Source organism: Cetorhinus maximus, chromosome 21 (genome assembly GCF_964194155.1).
Source record: "Cetorhinus maximus chromosome 21, sCetMax3.hap1.1, whole genome shotgun sequence".
Lineage (NCBI taxonomy): Eukaryota > Metazoa > Chordata > Chondrichthyes > Lamniformes > Cetorhinidae > Cetorhinus > Cetorhinus maximus.
Window position 1 is genome coordinate 68588247 of NC_135899.1, and position 13734 is coordinate 68601980.

The 13734-nt window shown below is 41.1% G+C and overlaps 1 long non-coding RNA gene across 5 annotated transcripts in view; it reads left to right on the forward strand.

The window, feature by feature from the left end:
• LOC144695399 (uncharacterized) overlaps positions 1 to 13734 on the forward strand; it is a 55085-nt gene that overhangs the window by 1999 nt on the left and 39352 nt on the right. For 2 of the 5 annotated variants that reach the window (XR_013579955.1, XR_013579953.1), the window contains exon 1: positions 8890 to 9086. The exons of the other annotated variants lie outside the window; for them this stretch is intronic. This is a non-coding gene — a long non-coding RNA (uncharacterized LOC144695399). Of the gene's footprint in view, positions 1 to 8889; positions 9087 to 13734 lie in introns of those variants that run through there. 5 annotated transcript variants of the gene reach the window in all.

Sequence of the window (13734 nt, forward strand, 5' to 3'; positions counted from 1 at the left end):
GTGACTTCAATGCCAGACTAACTCTGATACCATTAAAGAAATTTTCATTTCCTGAAATGAGTTTGGAATGTGGGGCACGCAGTTAGATGATTCCCTGCTCTGAACTGTTGTTGCGGCTTGAAAGGCTAATGACCAGAGTTCATCGGTGAAAATTTTACTGCAAGACACAAGCTAGTCTATAAAGCCCTGAATATGGATATCAAAGAAGAACAGATGAAAGGAGTATAATGCAATGAGAGAGGGAGTATTGCTAATAAAAGACTTGATTTGATTTTAGTTATTATAAGACAGACATTGCTCTGAAACTTTTGAAGCTCCTTAGTTTGAGAATGAAACATAGGCCAGGATTTTATAGCCCTGCCGTGGCGTGTCTCCCCCTGGCAATTGCAGCGAGTCATCTAAATCTTCATTCAGTTCGGCAGGACCATAACATCCTGCCGGGCAGGAGAGGCCATAAAACCCTGGCCATGGAAAAGATGTCCAGGTCCACTTTTCCACTGGGGTATTTTATCTTCTGTTCAATACAAAGAAACTATACAAAGCACACTTAGAAACTATAATGCTTGTTCCAAGAGAGGAGGGAAGAAAGTTGTTGAGTTTAACAAAGCTTTATGTTAACATTATGTTGCAATCATATTTACCTTTATGTGCATTGAAAGCTATTTATTTTCTCTGGTGATGAATACAAATTAAAGTAGCGAGTTTAGTGAAATTATATCACTATAAATATATAGAAATGTATTTTCTCTGCATATTTTACAGAAATTACATAGCAACTATGTGGTGTACAGCTTAGGCAATGTTTAGACACTAGGACAATTTTCTTTGGTCCCTTATACCGGGTGCTAAACGGAAGTGTGTTGAAATGCGCAGCACCAGTTAAGCTTTGGGATCACAAATTTTTTAAACAGTCCTAAGCCACTGAATGGCCTGTCACCTCCAAAGTGCCCGATGCTAGCATTAAGAAATTCAGAGTTGTAGAGTTGTCTAATCTACACGTTTGGGACCTTCTGGTTGCAGCTAACTTCTAAAATCTGAAATAAGCCCAACCTTAATATCTTTGACCTGCCCCCAAGGACTCGCCAGTCATCAGGAGTTTGAAGATAGGTCCAACACCAGCTTTTCTGAGTGCCCCATGCATTGCAACGGAAATGGGCAGTAGTTAGGAAACACATCTTCCTGTCTCATTTGCTCTGTCTGGCTTGTGTGTTCTACAGGCATGGGTCAAGCTCTGTTCCTACAAGAAAGCCCTTTTAATCCCAGGGCAGCAATAAAGGAGAGCAGAAACCCAGTGATCTGGATACTGGCCATTATATATCCATACATAAATATTTAGTGTTTCTGAGAGAAGTGAAAAGGTATTACTCGGGGGAGCACTGAGGAATCAATTCTGTGTGCATAACTGATCACTAGTGTACATTTGCAGGGTTTTTATCATTAACACAGTCTCATTTTGCAGATACTCTTGAGATTCAGAACCAGGTTATTGCCAAATACACAACAGAAGCATGTACACGGAAAAGCTTCATGTCACAGTAGAGCTGGAAAGCAATTCAAACAATCTTTATTTGCTTCCCCAATTAGTAAATTAACTGCCCAGTGCAATGGTAAGTTAAGTTTCATGGACCAGGTAAATCTCAGGTTCAGTCTCTGGTCTGTACTAAAGTAATTATTGAGCCAATGTAATCTTGCAATTGCTATATTTGGCCAGCCAACTCCTAATTGTGATGCAGTGATTTCTGCAGCAAAATGTGCTCGTGTGCACATTGTATTACAACAGAATTCAGCTTACGATGTCCCGCCACATTGACAATGCCCACAGATGCAAAATGGCTCCTTCGATGAGGTACCAACTTGCAGGTAGAACCAATGGAGTCATACTCCAGCATTAGTTACATCCTTCAAGGCATGACAGTAAGACAATTGCAGAGATATAAAACTCTAACTTGAAGAAAACTGAAAGTTGGACGGAATTGGTCTCATGAATTTTTTGTTGCTAGGTTAGTGACAGATATCCAGGAAATGTATACAATGTGTTGATGAAGAGTAAACATGCAGTGCCAGTTGGTCATGAATAACACAATTATTCATGAAACCATACATTAGCTTATAGAAAGGAGAGCAGGTGGGTCCCATCAGGATCCAAACTGCTAATTAGCTCAGGGATAAACACTTGAAATGTAAAGCATTAAATGTGCTTAGCCAGTTCGATAAATCCTCCACTTGATTTATATAAAAAAAGATAAAAACAGGTGAAAAGACCACATCCAGCTAAGTGTTACCTCTTTAAAACTGCAGTGTGTTGTATTGCATCATCAAGACAATGTTCCAGTCCTAATTAGGAATTGCATTTCATCATCAACAAATGAAAAAAAAAAATTATTAAAAAGGAAAAAAGAAATCAAGACACACTACCCAGTCAAGGTTGTCTTTTGCATAGCAAAAACTCACTAAATATGAATGTTTTGGGGATGCTCTCCTTTTTCTCTACATAACCAGCTGCGCAGTGCCCGTTTCTCACAAACAGTGCATTGGAAGGTCTGAAGGTTTTCAAATCTGACATGACAGATATCAGCGGCAAAGGTTTCCCAATTCTCCAGGTAAAGGATATCATGGAAGGCCAGTTTAAGGTTATGCATTGTTTCAGATCTTTATCCTACCGTTTGTCGCAGCCATTGCAAACATTATTAACCCTGTCAGTACCAACAATCATTGCAGTATCTGTGGGATTGGATTTCTTACAGTGCATTATTCAGCACTGGAAGCATTCACTTGAAGGATTTCATAAACTTGTAGAAAAACAGAACCATTTTAAAAAAATTCAAGTTAATGAATAAGTGTAAATACATGCTGGTTTGGATTGCTTTGAAGTGGGTAGGCCCCTGCATCAACAAAGTGTTAATTTGCAAAGCGATCCAAAAATATTTCTGCACCACAGCAGGGGGGAAAAAAAGCATGAAAGCTGTTTTTATTAGTTAGAGACGAGACTCCCTACATTTGCATGGTCCTATAGAATTTCACTGGATCCTATAAGATAGAAGCAAAAATCCTGAAGCCTTCAAAATTTGTCTGGAGAGTTCAACAGAGCAGCACTGTGCCCCACCTGCACTTCATGATCTTCTGCTCTCATTCTAAAAGGGCTTATATGATTTCTAAATAGAATACCCTATAAAATATTTTCAACCATCATAAAACTCTGCACAAAATATATTTACTATGGCATACATGAATAAGGCTACAAAGGCTAAGGTATGATGTGCTATTGATACCACAAACGCAACCGGCTATCAATTGCACAACTGACAAACCCATATTATGTCAGGGTTCATAAGTTACATAAAATATTGTATCATATTATTTACAAAGCAAAAGCAGAACAATATAATCACTTTCCTTGAATAAAAACAGCTTTTTGTAACTTCTGAAGTCAATTGTGGTGTGGGTACTCATTGCTGAGAACACATGCAGTGCCAGAGACAATGATGTGGTCAGATTCGTGCTGTGGTTAACCTTCTTTGAGGTTTTTAACATCTGGTATCCTGTCTGTCACGGTATAAGCCTGAATGTGAGTTTACACTGCAGTCTTCATCGTGCACTCATTGACCCATTACTTATGCAAGGTGTACTTTAAATATCGGGCACAAAGAGCCGACTCAATTCAATAGATACATACCATTACTCATGATATCACTGTTCCAAACGAAGCCTACAGCTGTTGTCATATTGTCATTCATTTCAATAAGAAAAGTATGAGGTCAGATTCCTTTAGCAGAGATCTATACATATTACACTGATTGGTATAATATATTACTACTCACCTTCCTCCAATCAGTTCTTCCCCTATTTCACTGGTGAATGACTCATCGTAAAATGCTGTTTATAGGAATGGTTTAACACTGGTGTGTGAAGTTAAAGGACATCACATAATTAGTGAAAGTATCTGTCTATATAACAAGTGGAAGGACATGAACACGGAGATCGCTGAATGGGGTGAATGTAATATTTTGCCTGATCTCCAACAGACTACTTTAAGGTAAGTCTTAGTGTTTCCTTGTACCTTGTTGTTATGCTTGTGTCTAATTCTTGTGTTAGCATTCCTTGGTGATTGCATCTGATCCCCTTCAACCCAGTACAGGATTGGCCTGTGTGCTGTCACTCATCTTACTACCGTGCTTACACCTGATTGCTGAGGGATTCATGGTCATTTATGCAAGCACTTGAATGGCTTCAATGTGATACTTTGCTTCAATTTCTTGAAGCCTAACACTGCATCAGGGATGAAAGACATTGCAAGGGAACCCTCTAAATATGAAGACTTCCACCAGAGTTAAATTAATGACCACTTAATTTCTGCTGAAATCATTTTATCTGCATTGTAGTTGATGTCCCACAGTCAGACTCTTTATCCATCAATGCAGGCATCCCTTTTGTCGAATCATCTTGCAGTGATGTCTTATCTTTCAAAACTGTTACCACCTCTTAGTCTCCTTGATGCCCTTTGATGAGCAATAAAGATCTTCAACAGGAACAACTCTGTGGGCTCTTCCAATGTCTTTCTGTTACTGTGGCAGAAACAGGCATTTTTCACTGTTCCTCAAAGGTTTCCGCTGATGTCTTGTGGGTGATTGGGGAACTCCACTGAAGCTCCACCCTTCTATTCCTTCTAGGAGGGAATTTTTCATCTTTAATGTTCCAGGGGCACATAATGGAAATTCAAGCTGGCTTGACACCCGGGCAGGGGGTGGGGGTGGCACATAGGGACCATGACCAGAGTTTGGACACCTCACCCAAATGTGTTGCCAAAGGGTACCTAGCCTACCACCACTTTATTTTGAGATGTTGCAAATGCTGAAAAGATGAGACTTCACTGAAAATTAATGATCTTAGAGCAAGGGAAGGGAGGGCCATAGGTAAGATGTATTATCAATTAGCCTACTAGGATTACAAACAAAGGATAGTGCTCCCATTATGGGAGTTAAAGAGACAGATATAAAAGTGGTCTACTTCTCTTCATAATACTTGGGCTCTGCAGCTTTGTGACATGCCCTATGGCTTTCATAGATATTACTATTTTGTAAAACTTTAATGAACAACATTGTTTCAAAATCAATCTACTTGGTCCATAGGACTGTTAACGGTCTCTAAAGGGTCACTAATTGAACATAAAATCATCACCGACGTAAATGATCAAAAGTACATAGGTGCTAAAATTGGGAGCTTGAGGTTTAATGGAATTTTAAATATTGACACCCTACAACTTCCTCACCAGTTCTGACTTCCGTGATGATGGTTTTAATGATATGTAAGAAGCACAATTGCATCTTTTTGATCACCAACATTGAACAGATCTATAATAATGCAGAAGATCTAAACTTCTAATGTTTTCTTTTGAAATGAATAACTGGCTTGTGCAATGGGCCACCAATTTTATCCAGTTCACTGCTTCAATTTCCCTTCCACAACTCTGGGTGGGGAAGGGAATAATAGCCAGAATTCCTGTTTCTGCCCACTAACAGGAACTCTTGCCAGATGTGGCTGGTTGGACATTAGGCAAAGACTCCAGTGTGCCATTTATGGTTGATCAGCCTGTCAGTCATCACCATGAACGCTTCTGGGTGAAAACTGGCTGTTTGGGTTTAATACTGTCTTTGGGAAGAGATGGAGAAAAAATGGTGAGTAAAAGGGGGGAAAACGTAGTTTCCCTGAATATGTAACAGGCGTCTGGAGTGTGCTTCAAAAATTAGGCTTCTGATTTGAAGATGTTTTTCTAAAGAGACAAATTTCAGTACTGTACTAGTTGCCTCAGTGCTCACAGAACTTGACTGGAAACATGCTGAATTGTCAGAAGTTCCTAGGTACGCTGCCATCTTGAGAGCATGTACACTAGCTCTGAATATGCATTGTACATATCCCCTGGATTTACCACTGCCTGTGTGTCCTGAGCAGTACTAGTGCTGTTCAGCTGGTTAGAGCTGGCCTTGTTTCAGACTGAACCAGATGGCAGAAACTTCCACAGACCTCACTTTTCCAAATATTCTACTAATGAGGCTGTAAAGACAAGGCCTCCACCCTAAGGTTTGTATGTGTACTGGCCATCCATTGCTGAATCTCTGTGGATATTTCCAAATTTAGTGTGTGGACTGGCTTAATATTGATGCGATTAAGGATTCAGTGTAAGGAAATTCAGACACCACCTGTGCTCCCAGCCTTGATTCCTGACACCAAAATTAAAGTAATTCCACCTGCCCAGTTGCTCTAACAATCGTCAACATGGATGAAATAAGGTGGTATTCACTATATCTATTTAGATCGACTTAAAAATAGTTGTAATTTTCGCATTAGGATCAGTAAAATTAAAGTTCCATATCTTTTCTCATTGATCCATTTCGGTTTTCAGTCATCTTGTGGTGTCATGTATCAAGCAGCCCGCTTGATTGGCACCCCATCCACAAACATTCGCTCCCTCCAACACCGACACACAGTGGCAGCAATGTGTTTCAACTACAAGATGCACTGCAGCAACTCACCAAGGCTCCTTAGGCAGCACGTTACAAATTCACGACTGCCGCCATCTAGAAGGACAAGGGCAACAGACACATGGGAACACCACCACCTGGAAGTCCCCCTCCAAGCCACTCACCATCCTGACTTGGAAATAGATCACCGTTCCTTCACTGTCGCTGGGTCAAAATCCTGGAACTCCCTCCCTAACAGCACTGTGGGTGAACCTACATCACTGGACTGGACTGCAGCAGTTTCAAGAAGGCAGCTCACCATCACCTTCTGAAGGGCAATTTGGGATGGGCAACAAATGCTGGCCTGGCCAGCAACGCCCACATCCCTTGAATGAATAAAAAAAAAGGACATATGCTTTATGGCAGCTGGCAATGGGCAGCTCATCCTAGCAGAAGGCTGGTTACAGACAGGCAGCTTGTTTTAAGACTGGAGTGTGACAGTTGTGGTCTAAATCAATTGAAGGTGGAGCATGTGCAGGAATTTCCTATGCTAAAATGTTGCACTTACAGTAACCAATCATCAGCCAACTCCCCCTCTCCCCCCACCCTCATCCCCTGCCCAACTAGAGCCTTGCAAAAGTAACACATTTTGGCTGGAGTGTTTAATTATCCAACTATGCTGACCCTCAGCCTATTCTCACAGTGTTGTGAAACACAGACTGTCAAGAGAACAGTGTGGGATCAGGGTAGAAAATTGAAATTTCCCTTCTTTGCACCCGTAGATATAAAGTTTCTCAGTTTGTTTTTGGGTTTAGCTTCATTCTCTAGCCTACAATTTTGTTTTCTCCCTCCACCCCCGTAAAACATTACCAGACACTTCTTGCTGATTGCTGCAGTCTAGGCCTCTGAGCTGACCATTAGCTGTAATTGATACAGTCCTCATAGCTAATACAGTCATCTGTGTCATTGCTGCTTCCTGCTGATCAGCACTTTTCAGCCTGGAGTCCTATTTCTATTCAATAGAGCTCCATGTCTGATGATATCCTTTACTGTCTGTTCCTTTACATTGAATACATTAAAAATATATATATATCTGTGTGTACATGCATTTTATTATTATTTTCGCCCGGCTCGGATGCAAGAAAACAAGTTCTCTCTGCATGTAAATCGCCACCAAACTGCAGCAGCGAAGATTCACTGAGTTATTTATAGGGAATTTATTGCAAATGGGGGAGTCTTGAATGTTTCTCTGAGGAGAACTGCACCAGACTGTTGTCAAACCCTGTCACTGCCACTTTTTTTTGTGAGATCGAGAATGGCAATATCTAGAATCCATTGTGTACAGTTTACTGAATATTACAGTCACACAGGCAATCAGCGGCAAGGATAGTAGATTTTGAAAATAATGAATTTACAAACGAGTGAGAGGAAAAGGGATGCTTTTCCATAGTTTTTTCTTTAGTCGGGTTAAAATCCACATTAATACTGTTGCAGAACTCCAGCTTTTGATTTCTGGTCTATCGCTAAAAACCACAACGAGATACTAAAGAGTTATTACCTGCAGCACTTTCAGTAATGGCTGAAACGTAGGAGACGCAGCCTCAGCACGTAATCCATTACTTATTCAGGGTCCTGGGACCATTAACTGTCATCCTAATATAACCGGCCCTTGCTTAGAGATGAAGCAGTTGAGGGGGGAGATAAATAGGCTAGGTGCCATGCAGGAGACAGAACTTGCCTGGACTTTGCGACTGCTTGTGAAGGTTATTGTCATAATTTGCACCAATGTGGCAGTATTATTTGCTAATTGAGAGAAGAGAAAAATTCATTATCATATAGCTGTTCAGGTCAGGTTTTTTTTCCTCTTGCTGCTAGTGAGTTGGTATTGATCTAGGGAAAGGATGGGGGGAGGGAAAGCTGATACAGCTTTTGCATTCTATGAATGAGCAGCAGTAGAATGTAATGATAAGGAAAGGAGAGCTGCCTTGACTGTATCCTGAGATTCTGCCTTGCACTATCCCGTGTCTCCGTGGCCTATAACATCAGCATATTCATCACTGCTGTCAGGATTAGTGGACTGTTTGCAGCCTTCAGCCTTAATTGGAGGATACAGCACTTTGCAAGGAGAGAGGAAAGAGAGGATATTTTCAAGTCAGCGAAAGAACGATGAAGGCGCTCAAGAAGGACAGTTGGGAAGGGGAGAGGTAATGTTCAAGCAAAAGGACTGACAGTGTCCGAACAGGCTGTGGTTGGTCAGCTGTTTCCAGCTAATGACAGGTGCTGAATCAGGTTCATTGGGAACAATTCCATGAATGGGAGAGGGGGAGTTGCAGCAAGGCCCCTCCCAAGCCAACAGAATGCAGAAAATAGAAGCATTCTGCCCCTCTGCCTCTCTCTTCCTCTCTCTCTCTCTCGTCCCCTGCAAACCGATGACACAGCAGAAATCGACTGGCAGCGCACAACAGGATGGGTGACTTTAAAAATGGCTTCAAGGGGTCACCCTCTGAAACTTCTGCTGCAAGCCTCCAGCTGAAGATGGGATTGAGCTGTCCTTTTTCTCACGAACAGGGCAATTAATTGCAATTGATATGTTGGAAGTGTATTTAATAAGAGCAGTAAGGAACTGCAAAGGTAAAATTTGCCATATTGTAGCGATGTCTCTTTCAACTTGATCGTATCTTTTTCATTTGAATTAGTTGTGCCTGTAACATATGTTTTGGGGAGGGTGGATTGGGGGCCGTGGGGAGTGGTCATTAACCGTTTAAAGCATTTTTGCTAAGTGTAGAGAATGCTGCACTGAGATCAGTTGAGAGTCGTGTATACTAACATGCTTCCTAATGAAAGAAATGTTTTGATGCCGATTCAATATCTTGCAGGATTTCCCCTCCCACCGCCCCACCCCCCCCCCACCCCACCCTCCAAGTCAAAATATTTTGAGGGTGGGGCTGATTCAGGATAAAAGGGGCCATTTTTCATTTTATAAAAAATGTGAAATCTCTAGGATCTGTTTGCTTCCTAGCTCCTTGTTTCGTTAAGGAATGTGGTAGGTGCAGTTTGCACCAAACAGCTGCATTTAGCCACAGTTTACGGTTGCTTGGAACTAGGAGTTGGTTTCGTCCCTCTAACAATGTGGCTGCTTTTTTAGGTTTGGTTTAAATGTGCAGCTGTTTTGAACTAAACCAGACGGCCTGACTGATGCAAATTTTCTTCCCTGAAGTACAAACTTTCACTTCCCAAATATTAGTTTAAAAACAGCTTTTGAGACATGCCACGTGTTATACAGACCAGAGCCTGGGATAAATGATTATTACTGTATTAGGAAATGAAAACGGTTCCAATTTATTACGTCCTTTTAAGAGGCTTTTGCAGTCAGCGGGAGCTTGTAAAATATCCTGCCATTTCCACGTACTTTGTCATATGTACGATTTTTCAATTTGTACAAGACCGTAGCTGTCCACAGGACTGGGCTACAGACTGAGTTAGAACACTATTCCTTCTCCTCTGGGACCTGGGTTTGAATCCAGGCCAGACAGTGCAGATGAAGGACTTTTCTCTAACAGAGGAGGGGTGAGGGCGAGAGGCGCTAGGTATTACAGTGTGGTAGAATTCTGTCCTTTCACCTCGACAATTTATAAATGCAGGCTAGACACGGGGACTGGCACCATCGAGTGAATCTTCATTGTCTGATAGCTGTTAAGGGTTTTAAGTTACAATTGAAGTTTAGAAACAGTCTCAACCTAGCTATCAGTGAATTGAGTTATTATAATGACACTTAACAGCAGGCTCAATAACTGTCACCATCTTAGGCTCCTCAGTTTGGCTTTGAATTTTTGACTTCCAGGACATTTTTTTTGAATGATGATCTGCCTCTTTAAAAGAGCCATGCAAAATTGCAACCTAATCACCCTTAACTGTTATAGCAGTTGTAGTTGTGGTCATTTGATGAGAAAGAATTTAAACATTGTTAGCTAACTATTGCTTAGATGCTCATCACATTGTGTAATTGCACAGTGCAGATTTTTCCATGTTTTCCTCAACTAAAGTTGCTTTCACTTTTGGCACATGTTGTCCTCCTTCCATGCATTTTGGTTGGTGATTCCTTAAACAGCACATGCAATTGATTGGTCATTAGGAGGCGATCATTAGTAGGTGCGATTGTGCAGGGCGGCACAGAGGCGGACTATTCCACTGTACCTTGTGCCGATCACCTGAGAACTGCTAAAATTTAATAAATCAGGTTGTGTCTTTGCATGATTTTTAAGGCTGGCATCCCATCTTGCAAGTTATCTACACCTAGAGCTATAAGGCAAGTATGGTGAAATTTAATTACGTAAATATGTAGAAGTTTTATAGGGAAAATTTGACGTTTGCTATATTCAGTTGTGTTTGATCTTTACATGTATCATCTAAATGTGGATTGTGGTGTTCTAGTGTGTTTTCTCTGTATTTGTAGTGCAAGTGTTTCTGCCAGTTTGACTGCAGATATAACATATGAGATTCAAATTCAAGGGTTATTTTTTTTTCTTAAATTGGTGCTGACACAAGGTAACTGCATCTTGCTAACCTCCCCATAAGTTGACCTTGCGGATGATCACAAACTGGCGTTATGACGACATGAAACCGATTTTTTGCAATCTCCTCCTGATCTTTTCCACTCCCGCCTGCTATAATACCCACCATAAATGGGAGCAGAAAATCCCGGCTCTTGTGTCAACTTTTCCCTGAAGTTTTATTTGCACAAAGTTTAATTTGCGGATTTGGAAGATGTGTGGTTATCACTGTCTTTTATTTCCAGCTTCCTGGTTTTCTCACAAGTGGCTGAAATGCGGCAACTGACAAAACAGTTTTCAATTCTTCCAAGAGATGGTTGAGTTGGGAGATTTTTTTTGTTTTGTCATCAGCTCTTCTTCCCCCTCTCCCCAGGCTGAAACCTCAGGGAACTCCTCCTAATACTCTGATGCTACTGTAACAGTGCACAGCACTAAAACTAATTTTAAATTAATTTTTGTTTGATAGCATACCTTTTGCCATTCCACAGCATGTTGCCCTTCGACTGTAGTTAGTGGTAATAAAGGGAATATTACATGTCCAGTATTGCTGCGCAACTTGCCACAGGATTAATAGTCACTGGCAACATTTTTGTACCATAGCCTTTAAAAAGTAGCGCGTCTGGAGCATATCAGAAAACCGCATTCATTAAAAGAATTATTTATCCTTGGACATGACTGTTTGACCAGTTTTAAGGTGAGTCTTTTAAAAATGGCTAACCTTGCTGTAGGAGTTTCAGAAGTTAACCCCTCTAAAGGAAAGTTTACTTTTCTTACCAACTTTTGGGTTTGTTTCTCTGTCAGTCTACTGTTACTTCAAACCCTGTTCATATGTGCATTTGTTGTCTGTTACTCGCTGTTCTATACCCTCAGTCCTGGGGTTGCCTGCGGGGTGTAGAGTCCTTTTATACAGGTTTTTAAAAATTGATTGCACTCTTGACACAGTTTCATCTAGTTATGAAATGGTTCCAAGAGACAAAGCAAGAAATCTCCAAATCTTGGTGTCTGACTCTGCCCAGAGTTACGTACTTCTTCATATGCCCATATGAATGTCCAGGCTATGGAATGTAAAGAAGTATGTATTTGTGGTGTGGAACATCTTCAACCAAAAAGAAACCATGCTCAGTGAAAAGACACAACCCATGCTTCTCTAACTCTAACAAAAGGCCTAGTTGCTTTCTTGAGAGGTAGTAGGGATTTTCCAGCAAAAGAAGTTGCTCATTCTTCAAAATACACTGATGAAAATTTAACCGCTAAACCACAGCTGGCTAAGGTAAAAAAAAAACTACCAGTGATCAGAAAAAAAAAATGTGCTCATCATTTGTAAAGACACGTGATTCCAAAGTGGTGGAAATCACAGCATCTAAAATAGACTCATAAATTAATATAAAATACTTACATAATCAGCAGGGGGTTGAGGGCCCTGAAGCCTGTCTCCTTTTCTTGGACAGCAGAAGGTTAATTATTATTATTGATAGAATTTATTAGAAGAACCATATTGTCCCTGTCCATTTTCTAGTTGTTTTCTCTCCTCATTGGCTTGGTGGGACTTATCATTCCCTGGTGAAGAAGAATAAGCAAACTGCTTCCTCTGAGTCCGCAGCCAGTACAGTGTAAGTTGGCCACTAATAATTACTCAAGAAGCTCCTGTTCGTCACTAAATTCACAACCACGTCCAGAAGGTGAATGATTAAATTTATGTACTGTTACTTGATCCTAGGCTGATAATCCTTCCTGATTTTTGGATATTTTTCTGATTAGGTGGGAGGGTTATTGATTAATTGGTGGTATGCAGTCCTACTTTGTTTTAAGTTCTCATCTGAGCTGTACAGAATTCTGACCCCCCCCACTACCTTTCGGGTGCTGCAGCGCTAAGTTTGTGGCTGAGGAACTGAAATGAAGCCAATTTCACGGCAAAGTCAGCTGTGCCTCATTTGGTAGCACTCTCCCCTCTGAGTTACGCGGCTGTTGGTTCAAGTTCCACTTCAGGACTTGAGCACAAGAATCTGGGATGGCACTGCAACGCAGTACTGAAGGAGTGCTGCACGGTCGGAAATGAGGCATTAAACCGAGGCCCTGTCTACCCTCGCAAGTGGATGTAAAAGATCCCATGGTACTATTTCAAAGAAGAGCAGTGGAGTTATCCTTAGCGCCCTGGTCAGTATTTATGCCTCAATCAATATCATACAAACATTATTTAGTCAGTATCATGTTGCAGTTTGTAGGAGCTTGTGTGTCAATTAGCTGCTATGTTTCCTATATCACGACAGTGACTACACTTTAAAAAGTGGACATTAGCTGTGAAGTGTTTTGGAATATCTGGCAGTCATGAAAAGCACTATTATAAATGCCAGTCTTTTTCCCTTTCTCTTTTCCAATTTCTTTTGTCCTGCAGGTGCGGGCACAAGGGCCCCTTTACAAGTCTGTGTGTGGTGCAGGAAGCATTCATTGTGTCTAAAGGTGTAGTACTTGAATCATGGTATTTTCTTTTGCCTGTTCAAATTTGTATCAGGGGAAAGGCTGGGTTAAAAAAAAACACATCACTGTGGCATGCAGAAAGGTTCCAGCATGCAGAACAGGGAAGGGGTCACACGCCTGGAGATGCCAGTAACATCCGTGAGGGTACTTGGCAGGTATAGATTTTCCTATCTGATGGTTTTGAACAACAGGCGTAGGTAGGGCAGAGCAGAAACAGTAAACTTATCCTGTGTCTCTCAAATCCAGAGTGATTT